This window comes from Schistocerca piceifrons, chromosome 1, assembly GCF_021461385.2.
Source record: "Schistocerca piceifrons isolate TAMUIC-IGC-003096 chromosome 1, iqSchPice1.1, whole genome shotgun sequence".
In the NCBI taxonomy this organism is placed as follows: domain Eukaryota; kingdom Metazoa; phylum Arthropoda; class Insecta; order Orthoptera; family Acrididae; genus Schistocerca; species Schistocerca piceifrons.
The window spans coordinates 543,959,806-543,971,157 of NC_060138.1; the positions used below are offsets into that span (position 1 = coordinate 543,959,806).

At 43.0% G+C, this 11,352-nt stretch overlaps 1 non-coding gene across 1 annotated transcript; it reads left to right on the top strand.

Moving 5' to 3' along the window:
• Positions 1–6,445: 6,445 nt before the first annotated feature.
• Trnap-cgg lies at positions 6,446–6,520 on the top strand. Its single transcript has one exon. It is a non-coding gene; the product is annotated as a tRNA-Pro (tRNA).
• Positions 6,521–11,352: the final 4,832 nt, after the last annotated feature.

The following is an 11,352-nucleotide window of genomic DNA, read 5'->3' on the forward strand; positions in this document are numbered from 1 at the left end:
CTGAGGATTCTAACCCCAAACGTTCAGATACTGGATGGTTGTAATTATAGTGCAGCTACTCATGGAAATCCAGTGTGGGCTGTAATGATCGTATTCCAGCAAAACTTGGTAGATAAGTTATTGTGTTAATCTGGAACCGATTTATGTTGAAAAAAATTACTTCCAGTTGGGCCACAGGTGCATATCTGGCGCTGTACAGCATCTCGTCGACGTCTCTGGTGCTCATATTGAAAAAAATGTGTAAACAGCGATAATAATAAAATCAACTAAGCATTTGTCTCTTGTTTGACCCATGTCCCATTGCCAATCAGTTACATATGGAAACATTCCTGTACGTCTTTCTTGCATTGACAGTGCCAGTTTGCACGTGGTGGCCAAAATTGGAACTTTTTTTTTTTCTCCAGCCCAAATCCGTTCTGCGTTAACACATCAGAGTAGCTACCAAGTTTCGCTGCCATACAGTAATTACACTCCGCCTCAGAATTCTGTGAGTAGCTGCTCTTTAATTATAACTACCCAGTAGGTGCTGATATAGTGTATGTGTAAGGAGTCACATTGACAATCGAGCATGTCTGCTTGGTACCTTCACATTTTTTTCTCAGGCAATGTGCTTACACAACGCGACATGTGACATGCTCAAGAAGTTCACCACTAATCCTGATCAGATATTGTCTCGTTGTTTTTCTTCGTTATAGGCATTATCTCGCATTTGCGAATTTTAGCCGGCCGGACCGCTATGGTCGCGGGTTCGAATCCTGCCTCGGGCATGGATGTGTGTGGTGTCTTTAGGTTAGTTAGGTTTAAGTAGGTCTAAGTTATAGGGGACTGATGACCACAGAAGTTGAGTCCCATAGTGCGCAGAGCGATTTGAACCATTTACGAATTTTGAAGATAATTGACATTCATTCTAAATGCAATTTTGTGAAAGTCCTTCTACGTTTAGTTACAATCGTCCAATGTGAAGAATAACATCGTCAGCGAGAAATCATTGCTATAGAAGCGACCCAAACATTCGGATTCAGTCGTGGCCCTTCATGCTTTGTGACCATCTCCCAACATTTCAGAGAACGTAATAGTTCGGTGCATTACTCTCCGAAAAACCTGTTCTCATTGCGCAGAAATATGCATAATTGTGGCCTATTTTTGCAGCACTTTATCGTTCAAACACTGAACGAGGCTTTCAAACATTTCATAGTTCACAGGCAATTAGAACGGCACTGTGCACTTGATAAATCTAATCGTCCACGACTGTAACTCACACACAGGTGGACAGTTATGTTCGTTATCACACAAAAAGAAAACAAGAACAGTTTGAGGAACCTTGGTCACTACAGTGCACTAGCGTCCGTCCATACTTCTGCGCATGCGCAAGCTTATCGCCGCAGATAGGCACATTTTCTAGATAAGGCGTTTCCTTTGAGGAGTGCCTCGTGTTAACTGGTGTAAGAGTACATTCCGCAGCAAGAGTGTGCCTCTGGCACAGGGGAACAGAGCGTGTGGCGCAACAGACCAGCTGTTGCGGCTGGGCTGACCTTGGCGAGGCAGCTTCCCAGCTGAACGCGAGACGGAAGGCTTGGGAAATGTGGCCGCAGCGCTGCCGCTTACCAGGCGACTCCTGCACTACCTGGCGGCCGCCAAGGCGCACAACTTCAGCGTACCTACGCCTTTCTGTCGTCTGCACCATCCAAAATATTGTAGTTAAGCAAACGCTTTCCATCGGTCTGCTAGTGATTAAGGATTACTTAGTTATTTCTTATTATGAACCCCATGTCAATTATTGCAGCAGCGTCTCTTCAGCACCATACTGTAACACTTCTTTAGAATACACACGTGTGACAGGAATAATTCCATCTTTCAAACAGGATAAGAATTTTACAATCTCAGTTTGTGCAAATGCTAACAGGAAGTTATTTGAGCTAGTATACGAGGGTTGGAACTTAAAGAGCGGCAACTATTTATTCACAACCGATAGAAAAGAGATACGTGTTTGCACCTGTTACTGTCCTTCAAAGTAGTCATCGGCGTTGTGTAGAACCCGTTGCCAGCGATGTGGAAAGCGTAGTATACCGTTAGCAGAGCCTGTTCTGCTGATGGTGCGAATGGAGCGGTCTAAAGTTATGGTGATTCTCGTGTACGACTGTGATGGTGTTATCCTAACGCATTACGTTCCTCCACGGCAGACCGCCAATGTGCAGTATTACTGTTCGTTTGTGGAGCATCACCTGCGACCAGCTCTGCGAAAGAAGCGACGACACTTTCTGCGCAACCCACCCATCATTTTGCACGACAATGCGCGGGCGCATATAGCCCAAGCTGTGGCCGCTCTGTTCGGTCGATCGGACTGGGAAGTACTGTACCATCCGCCATACTCCCCGGTCTTGGTCCTTGTGACTCTGACTTGATTCCGAAGATGAAGGAACCACTTCGACGCATTCGCTTCAGAACTGTTCCAGAGATTCGACACGCAGTAGACCGCTCAAATCGCAGCATCAACAGAACAGGCTCTGCTAACAGTATACAACGCCTTCCACATCGCTGGCAATGGGTCCTACACAACGCTGGTGACTACTTTGAAGGACAGTAACAGGTGCAAACATGTAACTCTTTTCTGTCGGTCGTGAATAAATAGTTGCCGCTATTTAAGTTCCAACCCTCGTAGTCTTTTGCGACTATAATAAAAATCTTATTCAGAGCATACACTTCTCTTCTTATTTTAAAGCATCTCCAGTGCTCACCACAACAATACGGTTTTTCTTCAATTTGTATGCTAGGAAACTAACAGTTCTCATGCTTTAACTAACTACTATAAACACTATTAAATTATTACCATTACTCAAGGTTCTTTTGTTTCTTACTTCATTTTTACCGATCTTGTACCCGCATGTCTAAGATTTGTCTGTACAGCATTTTCATTAACCGAAATATACCGATTATTTGCAGCTACTCACAGAGGTCCAGTGTGGATTGTAATTACCGTACGGCAGCAAAACTTGGTAGATATGCTAATGCGTTAATACGGAACCGATTTAGACTGTAAAAAAAAAATAGTGCCAGTTCTGGCCACCAGGTGCAAATCTGGTGCTCTGAATGCAACAAAAACGTATAGACATCTTTCCACGAGTAAAGTATTAAGAACGGGACGTAAAAGTTCAGACAGGTGAGAATGGCATAATGTTGATTTTACTATTTTACTGTTATACAATTTCTTCAATATGGGCACCGGAGATGAGATGCTGCGTCCACAGAATAAAGCGATCAACAGTTGGTCGCAGCAGTTCCGGTGGAATCTGAGTAACGTGATCCTATCTTCAGATCAGGTAGAGACCGGGTGCTTTTAGATATCTCCAGAACGAAATGACACGTGGGCTGAGTTCAGGTGATCTTGCAGTCCGTCATTCTGCAAAACCTTTGGTAATAACAAGTTCGTGGAAGGTTGCATTAAGAAGATCTTTCACTGGACGAGCGACATGAGTGTTACCCATCTTGCATGAAAATAGCGGTTTCCACACCGTTGCGCCCTTCTAAAGCAGGAATCACATGCTGTACAACGAGCTCTCGATAACGTTCAGGCGTCACGGTAACCCTGACACGTCCACTGTGTGCCTCCCCTTTAAAGAAGAACGGACCGAGCGTAAAGGTGCTCCTGAATCCGCACCATACCGTATTATATGCCGAGTGCAATGGCTCTTCCTGCACAATCAGCGATTCAGTAATAGTCCAAATTCTGAAGTACTGTATATTCACTGTAACCCGTAGTGTAAAAGGTACCACCTCTTCACTCCACAGAACATTGTCCAACCACACGTCATCAACCTCGATCCGTACCAGAAACCGAAGAGCAAATTCAGAACGTTGCTGCAGATAATGCAGTTTCAGTTCGTGCGACGTCTGGGTCTTGTAAAGCTGTAAAATAGACCGCAAAACTTTCCGTACTGTTGACCATGGGGTGGACAATTCTCGTGACACTACAAGAGCATTAGCCCTACTTCGGGCAAGTGCTGTATGGTCCGCTAGAGCAACAGCAACCCAGTCAATAACTTCCACCGGGATAGGACGCCTTCCTCTTCCAGGTGTCATACCAAGCTCACCCCTGTTTTCAAATTTCATTATCATCTTCTTTAAACCATTTAATGATATCGGGTTTCTCCTCAAACTTTCCAGTCAGTGATACTCTCTCAATATAGTATTTTAATTGCTGCCGTTCAGATAAAACAGTTTCACTAACAGTGCACAGTCTCTCTTCTCGATAACCATACTGTCCACTCACGTTATGGCTTGTAAAATGACATCACGGATGTCATAGCGTCATACAAACGGTGTACAGCGCCAGATTTGCATGTAGTGGCCACAGTTGAATTAATTGTTTTTCCAGCCTAAATCGGTTCCTCATTACCGCATTTGCATATCTACTTAAGCTTCGTTGCCATAAGATAGTTACAGCCCACACTGGACCTCCGTGAATGGCGGCACTTCAACTGTAACCACCCAGTATTTACGTTTTTACGTTGCTTACGTCCATCATCATTTCGTTAACTTTGTTTTGATGTTGCGGGCTGCGATCGTCTTTCGTTTTCTTGGTAGTGGGAGCGTCCGTTATTGCTGTGTGTGTGTGTGTGTGTGTGTGTGTGTGTGTTTTACGACTGGTGTGTGTATGTGAGTGAGTGAATGAATGAGTGTGTGTGTGTGTGTGTGTGTGTGTGTGTGTGTGTGTGTCTCGAAACACACACACACCCGTCGTAAAACACACACACACACATAGTGTGACTCCTTTCGTTCTCCTCGATGGCTCGACAGACTGATACGTCCATGGTGACGCCGTACGTAGAGTCTTCACAGGATACGGTGGCCAATGCGCAGTTGCCAGTGTTCATCCAAAGTGCTGGGCGATTTCATTTGTCTGTTTGAAAGGGGATGCCGACAGTGTTTTGTCACCTTTCGCCTGGTCTGGATGACAGAATCGAGGCGCCTGCCCTGCAATCTTTCTCAAACGATTTTACAGAAACTATTCAGTAAACAAAATACCCGCCAGGATAGCCGAGAGCGCTAATGTGCTGCTTTCTGGACTCGGGTGGGCACGCCGGCCCCGGATCGAATCCGCCCGGCGCACAGTGGGCCAGAATCTTGAAAACGTGGCCAAAAAGGAAAAAAAAAGTTTAAAGATGGGGATTTTGGACTATCAGGTTGGCAGCAGCAATGCTGGGACAACTGAATGCCGGCTGTGCGGACGATCAGATGTTTATTTGTTCGGTAATATCTCAGGGCAAATGCGGCAGTTCATTGTTAGCGTGCGCGCAGCTGGCCAGGCTACAAAAACAGTCGTGTTGTTGAAGGAAGTTATTTATGTTTTGTGCAAGTGAAACCAATACTTTCAATATGGAATGTATTCCAGGAGGTATGTACTAGTGAAAAAACACTTATATCACTATTAAATCATCAATTATGCACGTTTACATTTCAATTAACGTACTACAGGGAAATGAATGACAAAATCGTCAAATGCGCTTAAAAAATAGAAATAAGTTACGAATTCCACGACATCCCGCTTTCTTTTGCGCTGTGTACGCAAGTATATACTATTACCTTTGTAAATTAAGCTTCAACAAGTGTGCAATGCTATCACCAACACGAAATCTGCACAACGGTGCTATCTCTGCAAGGCTACCTCTGCTCAATTTAATAACATTGACGATGTTTTGAAAAAACAAGTTACCGCCGATTATCTGCAGTACGGACTATCAACTCTTCACGCCTGGATTCGATGTTTTGAATGTTGTATGCATTTGGCATACCAAATGAAAACAAAAAAGTGGCAGGCACGTAAAGCAGAAGATAAAGAGGAAAAAGCAATACTGAAAGCCAACATTCAAAAAGCTTTCAAAGAGCAGCTTGGAATTGTAATTGACATGCCGAAACAAGGGTTTGGCAGTACGAATGACGGAAACAGCGCTCCACGTTTTCTTGACAACACTCCAACATCAGCGCTGATAACTGGAGTTTCCGAAGAACCAATCCACCGTTTCCATATAATTTTGCAGACGATTTCGAGCGGACGTCAGATCGACGTTGAAAAGTTTCGAGCATACGCCTTAGCAACTGCCAGGCACTACGTGAAGGAATACCCCTGGTACAACATGCCAACAGCAAAGAAACTTCCTGGCAGATTAAAACTGTGTGCCCGACCGAGACTCGAACTCTCGAGTTCGAGTCTCGGTCGGGCACACAGTTTTAATCTGCCAGGAAGTTTCATATCAGCGCACACTCCGCTGCAGAGTGAAAATCTCATTCTGGAAACATCCCCCAGGCTGTGGCTAAGCCATGTCTCCGCAATATCCTTTCTTTCAGGAGTGCTAGTTCTGCAAGGTTTGCAGGAGAGCTTCTGTAAAGTTTGGAAGGTAGGAGACGAGGTACTGGCAGAAGTAAAGCTGTGAGTACCAGGCGTGAGTCGTGCTTCGGTAGCTCAGTTGGTAGAGCACTTGCCCGCGGAAGGCAAAGGTCCCGAGTTCGAGTCTCGGTCGGGCACACAGTTTTAATCTGCCAGGAAGTTTCATATCAGCGCACACTCCGCTGCAGAGTGAAAATCTCATTCAATGCCAACAGCAGTCCATAGGTTGTTGATTCACGGTCCAGACATTATTTCTTCGGCCATTTTACCCATCGGTCAACTATCGGAGGATGCTCAGGAATCGACCAATAAGTTGATAAAGCAATATCGCCTGAGTTTTTCTCGAAAGTTTTCAAGAGTTAAGACTATGGAATACGTGTTCAGGAGATTGTTGGCAACGACAGACCCTTACGTTTCTTCCTTACGCAAATCTTCGCTGAAGAAACTGAAAGTTTGTCGCCAGAAGCCGTTGCCCTCTTAGTTCCAGAGGCGGAAGACTATGAAGATTCAGATGCAAATGCAGATAATGAGGAAACAGTGTTTGAGGATGATGACGATTCAGTTGAAGCAGAAGATGAAAAAGAATAAGAAAATGAAAACTTGTATATTAAGTTATAAAAAATTTGCAAAATAAATAATTGTAATTAAAATGAAATAATTTTTCGTAATATTTTACACCATCTTGTAACCTATATTTGGTTCTTTCTTCGAGTTTTCCACTTTTTTGGTTTATTTTTTAAGCTTTAATTACAATAACCCCTAAATACTGACCCTTATATGTATAAAAATATATAAATATAAATAAATAAAAAGACATAGATTTTGACCGCCATCTTGGATCCACCATTTTTATATTTTTTTTAACTCTGTCATCATCAGTAACCTCGATAATTCCCTAAAAATTACTTTTATACGTAAAAGATGATAGTAGTGTACATAGAGCCTGCCATCTTGGGTCCGCCATTTTGTTTTTTTCACTTTTTGATATCATATTCTTAATCAGAAGCTCCGTAAACCCTTACATACTAAGTTTGGTACAAATTGAACAACTACTTATATTTTGACCAGCTTTTTGGGATTCTGACCCACTGTGCGGCGGATTAACGACGACGATCCGTGTGCTGGCCAGCATGGATGTGGGTTTTAGGCGGTTTCCCACATCCTACTAGGTGAATAATGGGCTGGTCCCCACGTCCCGCCTCAGTTCCACGACTCGCAGACATTTGAAACACATTCGCACTATTTCACGATTTACACTAGACGCCGACAGTTGGGGTACACTAATTCCGTCCCGGGGGGTATAGGGTGGCGGCAGGAAGGGCATCCGGCCACCCCTAAAAATTAACCGTGCCAAATCCGTACTTAACCCTGCCGACCCTGCGCACAATGTGGGATACAGGCAGTAGCAAAAGAAGAAGAAGATTAAGTAAACAAAATACTTTTTGCATTGCTTATAGCTTTATTTGTCACGTTCACGATGATGTTTCCATCATTTCGTTAATGGACAGAGTTGCTATGGTACTTAAATAGAAGTAACACACTGTGCGAAATTCGAAAAAGTTTGCAATGAAAAGTAGGGATCGCTGTGATTTTGCGTTTGGTGCACGTTACATGATATGTTGCTGTGTATGAAATTTAGCTAACATAACGAATTTTTAATAATACTTGGGTGGAGGTCTCTGTCTGTCACCAGTCTCGAAAAAACTGATCTGATGTAACACACTCATTTGCGATCGCGCCACATCAGCGACAAATCCGAAGTGAAATATTCACAACATTACTCATAACTGAAAAACGTTTTGAGATATCGAAATGAGATTTTGTCAAATGATAGCACACAAAGAGGAGAGTATTTTGCTATATGGTTGTTATGCAAAACTTCATTATCTACTGTGTTATTCCACTAACCTTTCCGATGAAAGAATGTAATTTTTAGGGGCCATCAATAGATGATGACACAAGAAATGCTACATAAATGAAGACATTACACGCTTATTTTGTAAGTGATTGTGCTTTTTCATAAGCTACTGACCTTACATTTCCTCAGTTCCTCTGTTAATAAACTTAATAACACACTGTTTCAGAATTCTCTCGCAACTGCGTCTGCACAACATGTTAGTGAGGTGTCACTATGTAAACTCTGCTATGTTTTGGTGGAAGAAGCAAATTTTAATGCGGCAACAAGAGAAATGTGTAGGTATTACTCAAAAATCGCCACTAATGACGCTTCTCTGCAAGTAACAAATGGTTAACAAGCCAAGCGAAAATAAATCGTTGCATTTTCAGCGTAATTCTTTCCAGGTGGTAACCACAGCAGAAGTGACAGTAGATCTTTTTAAATGGTCACCATGCAACTGCGGGCGAGGAGGTGCTCCACTTAACATATACAAGAAATGTGACTGTAGGCTTCAGTTTGGAATGGCAATTGCCCTCCAGCGCTCAGCATTTTCCCTACAGCGCCTGCTCGCAACCCCCACCACTGGTGCTCTCTGCAGGTGTGCCATTCCGACAACGCATCTACCGGGCACGGTATTCTGCGCGGTTTCTGTAACTGGGACTCGTCTGAAGAGCGGACGTGATGCCATTCCTGTGTGCAGTGTTGACGTAGGGCGCACCGCTGTCGGCGCGCCTCTCTCTGCTGCCGCGTCGTTGGAAGCCGCAACAGTTGTAGCCAATCCTGCGCGGTCGAGCGAGCAAATGTGTATCCTCTCAGACTCTGATCATGTGGGGCTGCTAAGATCCTGTGTGGCCTTGAGCATGGCGCTCCTGAACTCGCTGAACGACAGTCGTGGGATCCCGACCGACTTGAGACGCAATATTTCGGAACGATAGGACGGTCTCGATAGGCCATGATCTGCCACTGTCGACATCTGAGGCATATGCAATTTTTCTACGACGCTATCTTCCGTGCAACAGCTAAAATTCAAACATGAATTACAATGAGAAACCTGTTACATAATTTTTCATTATATACAGGTTGTGGATGGCGTTATTCCTAACTACCTTGTGTGACTGAGGTGAAATTCTAACCATTTGTGTGTCTGAACATGTAATACATTTCCTACCAATTTAATTTTTCTTGCATACTGGCTTCATAGTGTTGCAATTTTAATGGCCGCCACTGTACATTTCGAGCATTCAAATCAATAAGTATTTTTTTCATTCATTAAAAAAACTGATTCAGCTGTAAATCCATGGTAGAAAAAATGTTGCTGAATTTGGGGGGGGGGGGGGGAGGAGGTCAGAAGCAAAGGGGTACAAGTGACATTTCCCAGAAAAGTGCATATAGATCACGATAAAGCACGTACAATCGTTGTAGCAAACGGACAGAAGTGAATTCTCGCTGTGTGCAGTTCCCTGGTGAAAGAAGAGAAAACTAGTTACAACATGTTACTAAACGTTTGGCACCAAAGAGGTACTTATGCGCTTGTGTCTAACAAACCCGACAGAAAAAGTAAAACTCCCACGAATGTCATCTTGTCACCTCTGTATAACCAATTTCCAAAGCCTGAGCTTTCTAAATAAAAAAAATTTCTGGACGTGTTTCCATTCATCCCACTTATCCATCATGGATTCTTCCGCTGGCTTCCACATGAAGGAGGACAACCAAGAAGAACAACTCGGCATGGCCCACTTGAAGGACTTAAACCAGAGACTCTCCGGAACAATGTTATGAATGGATTGTTTCTTATCTTGTAGCACTACTAAATGCTGTATCAACAAAATGCATTATATTCATGCAGGGACCGATTTTTAATGTTGTGTATTATCTAAATAACTTTTCTATGATACACTAGAAGAGAGAAGTGATCCAGGTGTGTGAAAGTTTTCAATAATTAGATAATGCGTTAAACAGTATTATTTATCTTACTTATTTTGTTTCACAATTGTAAATCACAAAAGACATAATGTTTATGTAGCGTTACGTAAGTTTTTTGTCGTACGAGGTGCTAAACAGCAATTTTATGGTAACTGAATTGATAACAAAAGATAATAAAACAATATAGAGTAAACATAAATCACATTCTTCTTAATTCACAATATTCCTGAAGCAAAGAGACACAAGTGCATACATACTTTTACGAATTGTGATATAAAGCTGATCATTTATGTTAACCTGTTATTCCAACATGGAAACTAAAAATGCTACAAAGAATTTTTATGTCTAACGTACAAGAAAAATTTGAAATTCCGTTTTACAAACTCAAGACAATTTTGAAACATTGTGAACTTTAACTTCACTTTTCTCAAAACTAAAAGGAGTGTAGGCCTACTTACACCCCTTTGCTTCTGATCCCCTGAGTTAAATTTGACAGCAAAGGTGTTTCATCTAAATCAACAATTCAGGTCGGTAAACTAAATCTGTACTTCTCGTAAGTTACATCTCATACAGTAACTGCCTAAGCGTACACCCAATACACACGAGACTCTCTCTCTGTCTCTCTCTCTCTCTCTCTCTCTCTCTCTCTCTCTCTCTGTGTGTGTGTGTGTGTGTGTGTGTGTGTGTGTGTGTGTGTGTGTGTGTGTGTGTGTTGTATGTGTAATGTTTTCTGTTACTTGCGCAGAGGCAAAGAAGTAGCGTTTGCAAATACAGTTGCTATATGTTCTCGCCGGCTACAATAAAACAAACTGAAGCAGGAGGCAAGTTTCGCCGCCTTAAGGACACCCAGCTTTTGTGTTTGCACAGTGCTTTAGCACGATTCAACTGCCAGCTTCCAAACGTCACCGCGGACCCAACACTCGACGAGTGCCCCTAAGGAAAAAAACGGGAGGAACCGGGCAGTCTTCATAAAAGAAGTCCTTGAACGACTTTTGTCTTCCCACAGTGTGAAGTTCCTCCTTATTTCGGTTTGCCGTCCACTTGACCAAACAAACTAAAAGTACCACTGAGACAACTTACCCAACTGCGTTTACGAGTTTCAAAATAAGGACAGCTCTTGCCATCCCGACTGGCTATGCGACATTATCAG